At 38.1% G+C, this 13,710-nt stretch overlaps 1 long non-coding RNA gene across 1 annotated transcript; it reads right to left on the bottom strand.

Moving 5' to 3' along the window:
• Nucleotides 1-1,745: 1,745 nt before the first annotated feature.
• On the bottom strand, nucleotides 1,746-7,859 carry LOC139362208 (uncharacterized). The gene is made up of 5 exons (XR_011620599.1): nucleotides 7,685-7,859; nucleotides 6,348-6,401; nucleotides 5,132-5,135; nucleotides 4,830-5,018; nucleotides 1,746-2,408 (listed from the first exon to the last, which is right to left on the bottom strand). It is a non-coding gene; the product is annotated as an uncharacterized lncRNA (long non-coding RNA).
• Between the last annotated feature and the right edge of the window lie 5,851 nt (nucleotides 7,860-13,710).

Here is a 13,710-nt window from a genome sequence, read left to right as displayed (position 1 = left end):
TTTAAACAATGATTTCATTTTAGGGGAATAATTATACAAAATTTCTCGGTGCATTTTTTCTTTCTTTTTACTTTTTTAAGAGACAGGGTCTCACTCTGCCACCCAGGCTAGAATGCAGTAGTGCCATCATAGCTCACTGCAGCCTCAAATTCCTGGGCTCAAGCAATGCTCCTACCTCAGCCTCCTGAGTAACTAGGACTACAGGTGCACACAGCATACCTGGCTAATTTAAAAAATTTTTTTGCAGAGAGTGAATCTGGCTTGTTGCCCAGGCTGGTCTTGAACTCCTCGTTTCAAGGGATCTTCCCACACTGGCCTCCCAAAGTGCTCAGGTTATAGGTGTGAGCCACTGTGCCTGGCCTATTTTTTCTTTGTAATCAAATTGTATGATTGAACAGGAGTTGGCAAACTATAGCATGCAGGTCAAACTCAGTCCAGCACCTGTTTTAATAAATAAAGTTTTATTGAAATATCGTCACGCTTATTTGCCTACATATTATTTATTGCTTTTTTTTTTTTTTGCACTATAAAGGCAGAGCTGAATAATCCTGCCAAAGATCATATGGCCTGCAAGGCCTGAAATATGTATTATCTGGCCCTTTACAGAAAACATTTGTTGATGCCTCTGATAGATTATAATTCCTTTGAAATTTTCTAAGGAAGCTAATTTGTTTTTGTTCATTTTATTTTCTTATTTTTTAATTTTTTTACAATGCAGGGAAATAGGGTAAGTTTTTGTTCATTTTAAATAAACTTATCTTGCTGTAATAAAAAAACTGAACAAATCACAGCTTTTCAGTCTCGTGGATAAATGAACAAATATACTGTAACAATACATTGACTATGTAGGAATAAAGGGGCCATCCCATATACTATGTTCCAGCTCACTTCTTTTGCTGCTGACCTGACTTCTGTAAATTATCGAATAACTTGAAACAAAAGCAGCCTCTGAGCTGACACATGAGAGTATAGATACTTCTTGGTTTATGAAGGGGTTATGTCCCTATAACCTTATCCTAAGTTAAAAATGTCATAAGTTGAAAGTACATTTATTATACCTAGTGTACCAAACATTGCAGGTTAGCCTAGCCTACCTTAAACATGCTCAGAACACTTACATTAGTCTACAGCTGGGCAAAAATCATCTAACGCAAAGCCAATTTTGTAATAAAAAATGTTAAATATCTCATGAATGTATTTCATACTATACTGAAAGTGAAAAGTAGAATGGTTATATTGATACTCAAAGTATGGTTTCCACTGAATGCCAATTGCTTTCACACCATAATAACGTTGAAAAGTTAAACTGAACCATCATAAATTGGGCACCATCTGTACAAGGAACAAATGAGTTTGACAAAGGAAGTTATGAACCATGGTGACAAAAATTATGATGTCAGCGTACTCCCTTTGTCCTTGCTTTCAAAGACTCAGTTTTGATTCAAATGATATGGGAGCATAAAGGAAGCCTTGTGCAATCTCTGGACCAATTTAGAAGGAAATGCATGTACTTATCTATGTTCTGCATTTGTTAGATTTTGTTGTGTCTATGTATGAAAACAGGTAGTTGATAATTCCCAGTGTTTGTTAGGGCATGGGCAAACTAGCTTTCTTATCACTATTTGTGAGAATATTATTTATTTCAAAGTTTCTAAAAGGTTAAATGTTCTAAAAGCCTTAATAATTATCTTGAAATTCAAATACAAATATTTTCCTAATGAAATAATCTAAAGTGGATACACAAATTTATTTACAAAGACATTTATTTCAGCTTTATTTATAATAACAAAACATTGGCACCAATGTACATATCAATCATAAGAGATTAGATGCAGTAGAATAAAGGAAAACTGATCATGCATAATACTGAGGGGGAAAAAACAAATTGCAAGCAATATATACAATTTTAGTCCAATTTTGTTTAAACATATAATTTATGTATAGAAAAGTCCAAAGACATACACTAAAAAAGCAACAATTACACCTGAAAAGTGGACTTATGGATAATTTTGTTGAGATTTTGTCATATTTTCCAAATTTTCCATAACAAGCATGTGTTACTTTTGTGATTAGAATAACAAATACTATTAATTCAAAATGTGATATTAAGTATTTTTTAATATCCTCAACTAATCAACTGTTTATATCACTTATATGACTGAAAAGAAAAATAAAGGACTTTTATTTATTTTAGTACAATTTACTTTGTTAGTTGAATTCATGTAATTAAATGTTTAAATGAATCTTTGTAATTGTGTAGACACAGCCATGGATTTGCCTCTCTGTTTATTCTAAGAATTGATATGAATTCTGAGATGGGGTCTATTCCATCTCTTTCCTAAATGTACACTTTTGTATTTAGCTAAAACAGAAAATAATTTTTTCCGGCCAGGCGTGGTGGCTCATGCCTTGGTGAAACCCCGTCTCTACTAAAAATACAAAAATTAACCAGGCGTGGTGGCGCATTTCTGTAATCCCAGCTACTCAGAGGCTGGGGCAGGAGAATCATTTAAACCTGGGAGGCAGAAGTTGCAGTGATCGCGCCACTGTACTCCAGCCTGGGTGACAAGGCGAGACTTCGTCTCAAAAACAAAAACAAAAAATACATATATATATTTTTTTTTTCAGAACTAAAAAATTAGCCATGTCATTTTATTTCCCAATAAGAATTTATAACTTAGTATTTACATTACTTAGCTTCTTACCATGCTCGATTATATTTATGGAAAACATGATGTTCAAAGAAAAGTGTGAAGATCAAAGACCCAAGAACGGTTTTTTAAAGGTTAATATGTATTTCTTTTGAGTGTTATGATTGTAAGAGATGATGCCACAGCAATTTCATGCTTAAATCCAGGATGGGACCAGTTTTCCTCCCCAGAAGAGTTGAGTCATTTCAGTGAAGAGTTTAGTCCTATAAGCTCCATTGCTTCTTGGCCTTATTGCTAAAATTGCCACAACAAAAGAGAAATGACACCATTTGGTACCAAAAACACCTGTTTACCCTCCATGACTACAACCAAGATCAATTTGTTTTGCAGGCCGCTGAGCAGCCCAGGGAGAAATATGACTTTTGACCAGCAATAGCTCAGATGCTTAATCTTCCATTTCCTTCTTTTGAGTCACTTAGGTCTCTCTTTAATTCCCACTGATCAGATTGTTTAGAATTCAAGCAAATATTTTCTATAATCCAGCTACAGAATTGATTTCCTTCTAACAAAAGACTCACAGAAGCTGTGTGAAATCAAAGTGTAAATAGTAATCTAGCAACTGTGAGAGAAAACAGAATATTTTCAACAACAGGTGGAAAAGCAGATTGTATTGCAGGAAGTATTAATATTTATCAGAAAGGAATAATCTTAGCTTTGGCCAGAAAGGTAACCAGGAACACTATATATATATGCAAAGTTGTCTATCCTCCCAGTCCGGCTAGGAGTCCAAACAAAACTTTTAGGCTTTATAGTAGTACAATTTGCCAAAAATTATGAGAATCTCAAAATTGGGGCTCGCTGGCTTTTACTGAATCCCTTTGTTCATTTGCATTGAGGAAAATAAAGCAGTAGCTGTAACAGGTGTTGTCTGTGCTGGAAAAGGTTTGACATGAATGTCGATGGGCTGAATTTCTAAAAAAAAACCTTGCGTGTTTTTTAAACATCACATTTCAAAGCTTTTCTCAAATGTTAATTGAAACCTTGCTAGATTTCAAGATATTTTTATTTTCATTCACATTATTTTGCAGTAAGAATCTCACAGAGGAGATTCTTTAGAAAGAAATTATTACTGTAACTGTTTAAGGTGAGAAAGAATTTGGTATTACATTAAATATTAATATTAAATATTAATATTAAATATTAAATAAATATATACAGTTACCAGTTCAGTATTTTTACGTCTTACCTTGTAAAACCTTACTAATCATGCATTAGGTTTCCAATGCATGGAAACATGAATAAAGAAATTTCCTTGACAAAGATCCATACCTCGATTGTTTCATGCTAATATACTGTCAATACTGAGTTTCTCAGTTAAAAGATGAGATCTCTTGAACGTCAAATTTATCACTTCAAATCCTTGCATTAATTCCTTCGTATAACACTTGATATGTCATCCACCAGTTTCTCCAATAGGAAGATTGACGGTGATCATGATGGCGATGATCATGTCATGCATGGTATCCATACGCATTATCTGATGCTGAGAGCATCTGGCCCCTTATTAATGTGATCTGCACTTTTTGATCAACCAAAAAAATTGTAAGACAACCACTAAAAGCAGGGGATTTCATAAATGCCAAGCATTTCTTCCTTACAAAGGCATCTAAACTTCTGCCTTTGTCTCTCACTTCTTATGTCTGACAGGTTACCAAACTCCGATCTACCGGAAAGCATCTTACCTTAGAAACACACACACACACACACGCACGTGCGCGCGCGCGCGCACACACACACACACACACACACACACACACACACAAACACGCTTTGAAGTTAGATACCTGAAGTTTCAATTATTTGTTCTACCACATTTTGTCTGTCTGACTTTGGAAAGTTTTCACAGTCTTGAGAGATTTTGAGTGGCCTCATGTGAAAGGGTAGTTAGGTACTTAGGGCCGTGAAAAGAATCGCTTTTGGTGATTGTTGCCGCAGGTCTCAGGCTGGGTCAAACATCTCTGATTCTAGGTATTCTAGATATATCATTTGTCCTTCTTAATGAGTAAATATCTTTCTACCTTGGGCACATTTAAATTTAAGTTTAGAAAGGTTTAGAGTAATCCAAACCATATTTTTATATTATTAAGAAGGAATCTGGCCAGGTGCGGTGGCTCACGCCTGTAATCCCAGCACTTTGGGAGGCTGAGGTGGGTGGATCACTTGAGGTCAGGAGTTTGAGACCAGCCTGGCCAACATGGTGAAACCCCATCTCTTCTAAAATTACAAAAATTAGCCAGGTGTGGTGGCATGCACCTGTAATCTCAGCTCCTTGGGAGGCTGAGGCATGAGAATTTCTTGAACCAGGAGCTACTGCAAGCCAGCCTGGGTGTCAGAGTGAGACTCTGTCTCAAAGAAAAAAGAAAAAGGAAGGAATCTATACATATTTGGCATCCCTTTTTATAGCCAGCTCCTAAATACACATGTCTATCTGTTGACAATGTCACATCATCAATATTTCTCAGTGAAAATTTTCCTAGTTAATTGAATTAGTTCAGATGTACTGTAGCCAGTCTATTCTTTTTCTCTGTGAAGTATAATATAGTTGAACTAAAATTTATATGTTCATCCATTTAGGTATGCAACAAATATTTACTGAGCCCCTAAAAGGCATCAGGTGTTCTATAGAAGCAAATAAGCCAGATGAAGCTGTTGCTCTCGTGGAGCTTCCATTCTAATGGAATTAGACAACAAACAGACAAAAACATTTCAGAGAGCGGCACGTGCTTTAAAGAAATGAAAACGTTAACTGGATAAAGAGTGACTAGGGGAAGTTTAATTACACTTCAAATCCTTGGACTAATTCCTTAGTATAACGCTCAATAAGTCATCCACTAGTTTCTCCAACAGCAAGGAGGTTGGGGACAGCCTAGTCTTATTGCAAAAATCTCTTGCTGTAAAGGAAGGGAAATAGTGATTTCACAAGTCATAGTTTCTGAGTTTACTTCTTTCATTTCAATTTAAAGGCTTAAAATACTTTAATCTTTTAAATCAGATGTGTAAATAAAATTCAAAGTATATGTTCATTGTTTATCTACTAAGCCTGAGTATGTGAACTACTCTATATTAGTATATTATTTCTTAATTGAAAGAATCACTTAAACTTCCTCCTTCCTAAGTGTTAATTCATTTGATCAATTTGTAGTTGTGCAGTGCAGTGGCATAAGGATAGTTCACTACAGCTTCAAATTCCTGGACTCAGGCAGTGTTCCTGCCTCAGACTCCCAAAGCACTGGGATTAGAGGCATGAACCATTGCCACCAGCCAGTTTGTAGTTTTTACAGTTGTGCTTTAGGCTCTTGGATCGTTTTAAAAACTACCTTAACAGTGACTTCTGTTGCCAAGAATACAACAAGGACAATAAATCACAAAGCAAATTGTTAGTCTCTTCTGTATCATCATTTAAAAAGAAAAAAAAGTGACCAGGTGTGGTGGTTCATGCCTATAATCCCAGCACTTTGGGAGGCCGAGGCAGGTGAATTGCTTGAGCACAGAAATTTGAGACCAATCCAGGCAACATGGTGAAACCCCATCTCTACAGAAAATACAAAATTAGCCAGGCACGGTGGTGCAGGCCAGTAGTCCCCGCTACTCGGAAGCTGGAGGTGGGAGGATCACTTGAGCCCGGGATGTAAAGACTGCAGTGAACCGATATCTCGCAGCTGCACTCCAGCGTGGGTGACAGAGTAAGACCTTGTTTAAAAAAAAAAATAAAGAACAAATAAAACCTACCCTCTAACTTCTCTATCTGAAAAACCGTTTCCTTGATGAAAAAATTACCGTTTTCTCTCAATCGGGAGGTCATTGGGAAATGACAGTTTCCTCCTGCTGCTCTATCAAACTTTCAGGGACCAGTAAACATAGCAGTCGCAGCTACGAAAAGTATTCTGTTTTCCTCTGAAGAACAATGAAAGATTTTAGAGTTACAAATCAAGGTTGATGGATCCTTGGATGATGGATGAATGGAAATAGGACTTTTTATATTTTCAGTAACAGCAAAATAGTCACACACTGGCTCACAAGTTTTTCCTCTCTCTAAATTGTACAGTCCTACCATTTAGGGATTCTATTCTGGAGTGTCCCAGATATATGTTATTTTAATAATCACAATCATAAAATAAACCTAATAACTCACTTGCTTGCTATATTGGTAAGTTAAAAATCGATTTTGACCGTTCCAAGCCTTAGGAATAGGAAAACATTCTTATATTAGTTCTCCCTCACTTTCCCAGAGCATCTATGAGTTAAATGGTAGCACCAACTTATACAATTCAGTGGTATTTGAATGTAAAGTCCTAGAATAAATATTGGACAGAGGTAACTGAGGCCAAGATTCAAGAAGGTTAAAGAAATTATGAGGTGATAATCATCTAATTTAAGTGAGTACAGAGCACTTAATCTTTTCAGTTACATCTAGATGAATGTTAAGATGCTTTTGGCTGTGGTAACAGAAATCCTCACTTGAAGTGGCTTGAACAGTAACATCTATTATCTCATGTAACAAGAAGTCCAGAGGTAGGGTTGGATCCAAGGTTGGCTGATTCAGTGACTCAAATACTCTGCTTTGCTGTCCTCAGGAGTGGCTTTATCATGTTGTTTTTCTCTTGGCTGCCAGCAGTCATTTTCCTCCCCTCCCCTCCCTCTCTTCCCCTTCCTTCCCCTCCCTTCCCCTCTCGTCCCCTCCCCTCCCCTTCCCTTCCTTTCCCTTCCCTTCCCTTCCCTTCCCTTCCCACTACAAATTTCCCTTCCCTTCCCTTCCCTTCTCTTCCCTTCCCACTACAAATTTACCTTCCCTTGCCTTCCCACTACGAATTTCCCTTCCCTTCCTCTCCCTTCCCTTCCCTTCCCTTCCCTCCCCTCCCCTCTTTTTTTCCTTTCTCTCTACATGCCATGTTACCCAGGTTGCTCTCAAACTACTGAGCTCAAGCAGTCCTCCCACATCAGCCTCCCAAATAGCTGAGATCACAAGTACATACTACTGCATCCAGCTTCATGTATTCATTTTTACGTCCAGAAGAAGAGAGGCAGGGTACAGTGGCTCACAGCTGCAATCCAGCACTTTGGGAGGCTGGGGTGAAATAATCGCTTGAGCTTGGGACTTCAAGACCAGCCTAGACAATGTTAAGACATCATAGTGACACCTTGTCTCTACTAAAAAAGAAGAAAAAAAAAATTAGCCAAGTGTGGTGGTGTGTGCATGTAGTCCCATCTACTCAAAAAACTAAGGTAGAAGGATCACTACTAAGGTGGGATGATCACTTGATCCCAGGAATTCAAGGCTGCAGTGAGCTATGATGACGTCACTGCTCTCCAGCCTAGGTGACAGAGTGAGACCTTGTCTCAATAAAATAAAATAAATGCTTCAGGAACAGTTAAAAATCAAAAACAAAAACAAACAAACAAACAAAAACAAAGAAGAGAAACCTAGTCCCTAACCAGTCTGATTTGGCTTGCTTGGGTTATGTGCATATCTCAAACCTGTAACAGTTGTGATGCACAGATTGCTCTCAACTTAAGATTCATCATGATCAGGAGATGCAGTGGAATCAGGTTTTTTTAAAGCACATGCTGTGTGGGAGAGGAGTTATTTGTGGGGTAAAGAGGAAATGGGTGTTGGGTAGGCAACCAATATTATGCTCTATTTCCAGATACTAAGACAATTTGCAAATGAAATCACAAGATAGCAACCTTTGAAACAATCAGAAAAGCAAGAAATATTCAAAACTGCAAAGAAGTTGACCACAAATAACAGACCAATGACTTTAATATTCTAGTTCAGAATCAAACTGGTTATGAGAAGCTGCAGACAGCTGATCAGACCACAGGCCTCTCAGCCCACCAGATACGTAAAGTCCATGAGTTCTCCCCCATGTTTGCCCCAACTCTCTCATCCCAGTCACCCTAGGCCCCTTGCTAAAAAGCAAACTCTTTTCTCTCATTATTATGTTAGCCCCCATCTACGCCATTCTTTTTTTTTCTTTTTTTTTTTTGGATAAGGAGTCTCACCATGTTGCACTGGCTGGAATGCAGTAGCTATTTGCAGGCGCCATCCTAGTGCACTATAGCCTCAAACTCATGGGTTCAAATGATCCTCCTGCCTAAGCCTCCAAAGTAGGTGAGACTACAGACATCAGCCACCCCATGCCCAGCTTACTCCATTCTTCTTTCTCTTGATTCTTTAATTACAAAGCAATCTAGATACGGCCTTTATCTCTTTCCCTAATATGCTTTTCCCCTTTTTTGCAATTTGAAGTCTTTAAAGAGGAGCCAGCCTTTGTTCACAGGCTATGTATGCGTATTAATATGCGTGTGTGTGCATGGATATGAAGATTTTGAAAGGTTTGAAAGTGCTCACCCCCCTCCACAAACCCTACACACCACTCACCCTACTCAGCTTGGCCCTTGATTTGGGTGTACCTGCAGCCCTACCAGCTTGAATTAACCTAAACCCCATCTCCCTATCAAGTCAAAGGAACTACACATTTCAGAAAAAAAGATGAAAATAGAGGGAGTGGCTGGGTACAGTAGCTCACACCTGTAATTCTAGCACTTTGGGAGGGCAAGGCGGAGAATCACTCAGGAGTTTCAGACCAACTTGGGCAACATAGTAAGACCCTGTCTCTAAAAAAAAAAATTAAAATAGAATGAGGTTGGAGACATAAATCTAGGGCTTCACAGAAGATGTGACACTTCAACCGACAGTATATAATCTAGATAAAACAGTGAGCATTGAAGGCCTCCATTTAATATAGCTACATCAGTAGGTAAAGGATGAGAGAAAAGACTGGGCAAAAACATAAGGGCTACCTCTGGTGTTTTAAAGATTCAGGCCAATCCCTATTACTTCTGATTCAATTAGTCTGGGATGGGGTCCGGGCTTAGATATGTTTTAAAAGCTCCCCAGATGATTCCAATATGCAACTGGTTTGAAAACCACAGATCTCAAGAGACACTGAAGCATTTCAAGCAGGGTAATGATGGAGGCAGATTTAAGTGAGAGAGCTCAAAGTGAAACTGCTTAGAATGAGAAGGGAAGCTTTTGAGAAGTGATATGAGTTTGGAACCAATAGTGTCTGAAACCCTAGAAGAGGAAATAGCTATCAATGTCAAATTCGTTATAAAGGTCAAGACTCAGCCTGAAAAGAGACCATTGAATTTTTCTTATTACATTATTTGCAAGAGTAACTTCAAACTACTCGGATCAGAAGGCTCGTGTCACCTGGCTTGAGGAGTGAATAGAGGGTAAAGAAGGGAGGGTATTTGCTTGTGAAGGGGTGATCACTGTAGGAAACATGGAGACTTTTAAAATTGGAACTATAATAATAATTATAAATATTAATACATAAATATTAATATAATTATAATAAGTAGAAATATAATTCTAATTAATTGGAATAATTAATGATAATTATATAATTGATCATTATCATTATAATTTCAATATAATTGTGTGCAAGTGATTTGAGATGTTTATATGTTGAAATAAATTAGTTTGTTTTACTAATAGCATAGATGAAAGTGATCTGCATGTTTTAAATCACAGTAAGCCCAATAGGAGTATACCCCATGATACGCTCACTGCTATATTTGTGTCCACTCCCTCCAAAATTTGTATGTTGAAATCTTAATTCCCAAAGTGATGGTATTAGGAGTTAAGGCATTTGGGAAGTGATTAGGTTATGAGGGTGGAGCCCTCAAGAATGAGATTAGTGCCCTTATGAAAGAGGCCTTTGGGAGCTTCTTAACTCCCTCCACTAGGTAGGAACACAAGAAGGTGCCATCTGTAACAAAGTGGACCCTAACCAGACACCAAATTATGCCTTGATCTTGGACTTCCCAGCCTCCAGAACTGTAAGAAATAAATTTCTTTTGTGCATAAGCCACCCAACTTATGGTATTTTGCTATAGCAGCCCTAACAGACCAAGATAATCCCCAGTGTACGTATCTGGTGAGAGCATACTGACCACTCTTACCACTGTGGTAAGAGTATGCCATTGTTATAACAAGTAGGGTACTACCCTTTTCTATTCCACACTAATCAGATCACCCAGAGAACTGCATTCCCCTTTTGGTGTCAATCTTTAGGAGATTTATAGACAAACTGGCATCCACTCTGAGGGGTGTGGCCAAAATAGGGAATCGAAACCATGCTGTGTGACGCACAGTTGAAAAAAATGAGAATATTTTGCCTGGAGAAAAAAAGATTTGAGAGGACATAATACTTTCTTTATAAATTTGCAGGCTATGATGTGGAAAATGAAGGGAACATTCTATAAATACCTGGAAGACCATTCTTAGGCTGTCACCACAGCAGAAGTATCCTGGGGGCCTAGAAAAATAGGAAAAGCTTTTTCCCAAGTCAAAATAGGAATGACTTACTGGAATAGAGAGGCAACAGCCTCTTTCAAGGAAGCCAAATTAGATGGTTTAATCAGAAAGGGAAAAGAATGTATGGAACAAGAAAACTAGTGTCCAGTGACCAAAGGAGTAGAGAGTAGATGAAGGCAAATTACCTCTTTTAACCTTAGAAGATGATGCAGTTACTTCAAGCAACTGAAGTGTAAAGGACAATACAAATCAAGGACACAGGAATCCTAAGATTAGGTAGAAATTTTAAGGATACAGATTTTATGTCTTCATATCTCTATATTTAGAGATATCTATACTATTCTATGTAATATATACTCATTTTAATAAAACATTTAAACAATGCAGAAGCATAAAAAATTAAAAGAAAATATTGTTTTTGTTCACACTTGAGGGCTTCTAATGATTGATACTCCCTGTTACTCACCCAAGCTCAAAAACCAATCAGAGAAATACAGAGTGAGGTGGATAGAGAGCAAAACATCAGTTTTGTTACTGCCAGAACTACTGTAGAATGTGGCCTAGGTGTGAGGCAGTGGTGGGCCAGGTTACCACTTACCTGCCCTAGTGTCTAGGAACACTGTACAAGCATAGCCTCCCCTCCTAAGTGAGCCTGTCCCCATAAACTTACAGATGGAGTGAAGGAACAGAAGGATGGTTTCTGCTAGAGTCTGATTCAAACCAGAGGGAAAAAAATGTGATTGAGTTACACACCTGTTCACTTGTACAAACTTGTCACTATGAGAAGCCACTCCTTCACCCAGGAGTGGTGGTTCTCCAATGCCTGCTGCTTGACTCAATAAGAGTTGGAGACAACATGCATTTCCCATTGTATTGCCCAGGCAACCTCTAGAAACTGGAATGAGGAGTAAGAGTAAAGAGGTCAGAAGTATAAGGGAAACGCTCCTCCAATGCAAACAAAACGAGTGGGAGTAATTGTCTTCATCATCCTCCCTGTGAAAAAAACACTGTTAACAGTTTAGAATTTATCCTAGACTTTTTAAAATTTGCACATGGATATAAACTTTTACATCTTTCATACAAAAATCAGAATAATATGAAACTATTTTACAATTTTTTACTTTATTTTTATTTTTCATTTTTATTCATTTATTTATTTATTTTTGAGACAGAGTCTCACTCTGTCACCCAGGCTGGAGTTCTGTGGTACAATCTCAGCTCACTGCAAGCTCCACCTCCCGGGTTCACTCCATTCTCGTGCCTCAGCCTCCCAAGTAGCTGGGACTACAGGCGCCCGCCACCTCAACTGGCTAATTTTTTGTATTTTTAGTAGAAACGGGGTTTCCCCGTGTTAGCCAGGATGGTCTCGATCTCCTGACCTCGTGATCTGCCCACCTCAGCCTCCCAAAGTGCTGGGATTACAGGCGTGAGCCACCACGCCCGGCCTCAGTTTTTTAAACTTAATGTATTGCAGACTTAAAAAACCAAAAAAAACAGGTATTACGACTGGGCATGGTGGTTCATGCCTGTAAGCCCAGCACTTTGGGAGGTAGAGGCCGGAGAATTACTTGAGCCTAGAAGTTTGAGATCAGCCTGGGCAACATAGTGAGACCCCATCCCTTTAAATTTTTGTTTGTTTGTTTCAAATAGGTATATGTAGATTCAACTTATTATTTTTAATGATATTTAGAATTTTAATAAATTAGGTTTTCTTGTTGATTGACATTTAAGTTCTTGCTAATTTTTTTTACTGTTAAAAATAATAATGCAGTTAATACCATTGCTTATACAAGGAAGTAGATTATTAGTGCTGTTGTAGGCATAGTGACCTGCTTGTTTCTGAACATATTTAAGCAACATGGCAGGTGTCATCGGAGATAATGGAAACTGCAGATGAGCACTTAAACCACATGATGGTTGGGACCTGCACCAATAGAACTCTGACAAGTGAAGGAATTGTATACTATCAGTTGTAAAATTCCTTCCAGCCTTGACAAGGTAGAGCTGCCTCACACTCATTTGCTCAAGTGGTTAGCAAGTGTACTTTTAGCTAATTAACAGAAATTTCCCCCATCATATCTGTGTTGTTTTTACTAACTCAGCAAGAGCTTTTCCTGGCCAACACTTCTAAGAAACCCTGGGAAAAAATTAACATCAGTGCATGACCTTTGAACCCAAGATCTCAAAAGTTTTACCATTTTCTAATGAATGTTCACAGTACTATTGCCTGCCGGTCCACTAAGATAAGAAAAGGGCCAGCCAACTTTTTAGAGGTGATAGCCAACATTACTTTTTTTTTTTTTTTTTTTTTTAAGTGGAACAAAGTGTGACTGCTTATAATCGTGTCTGAGTAAAGGTTTCCTCTTAATCTTAGTGGGTCCAAATAGGAGCCTTTATTATTAATATCAACTTGTCAGCATTCAGGACTTTTTTTTTTTTTTTTTGAGATGGAGTTTCTCCCTTTCGCCTAGGCTGAAGTGAAGTGGGGCAATCTCGGCTCACTACAACATCTGTCCTACGAGTCCAGGCAATTCTCTTGCTTCAGCCTCCCAAGTAGCTAGGATTATAGGAGCCCACCACCACACACAACTAAGTTTTATATTTTTAGTAGAGACAGGGTTTCACCATGTTGGCCAGGCTGGTCTCAAACCCCTGGCCCCAGGTGATCCATCC

The sequence above is a fragment of the Macaca nemestrina genome, chromosome 3 (assembly GCF_043159975.1).
Source record: "Macaca nemestrina isolate mMacNem1 chromosome 3, mMacNem.hap1, whole genome shotgun sequence".
Taxonomy (NCBI): Eukaryota; Metazoa; Chordata; class Mammalia; order Primates; family Cercopithecidae; genus Macaca; species Macaca nemestrina.
This window is presented reverse-complemented; position numbering and strand designations above follow the sequence as displayed.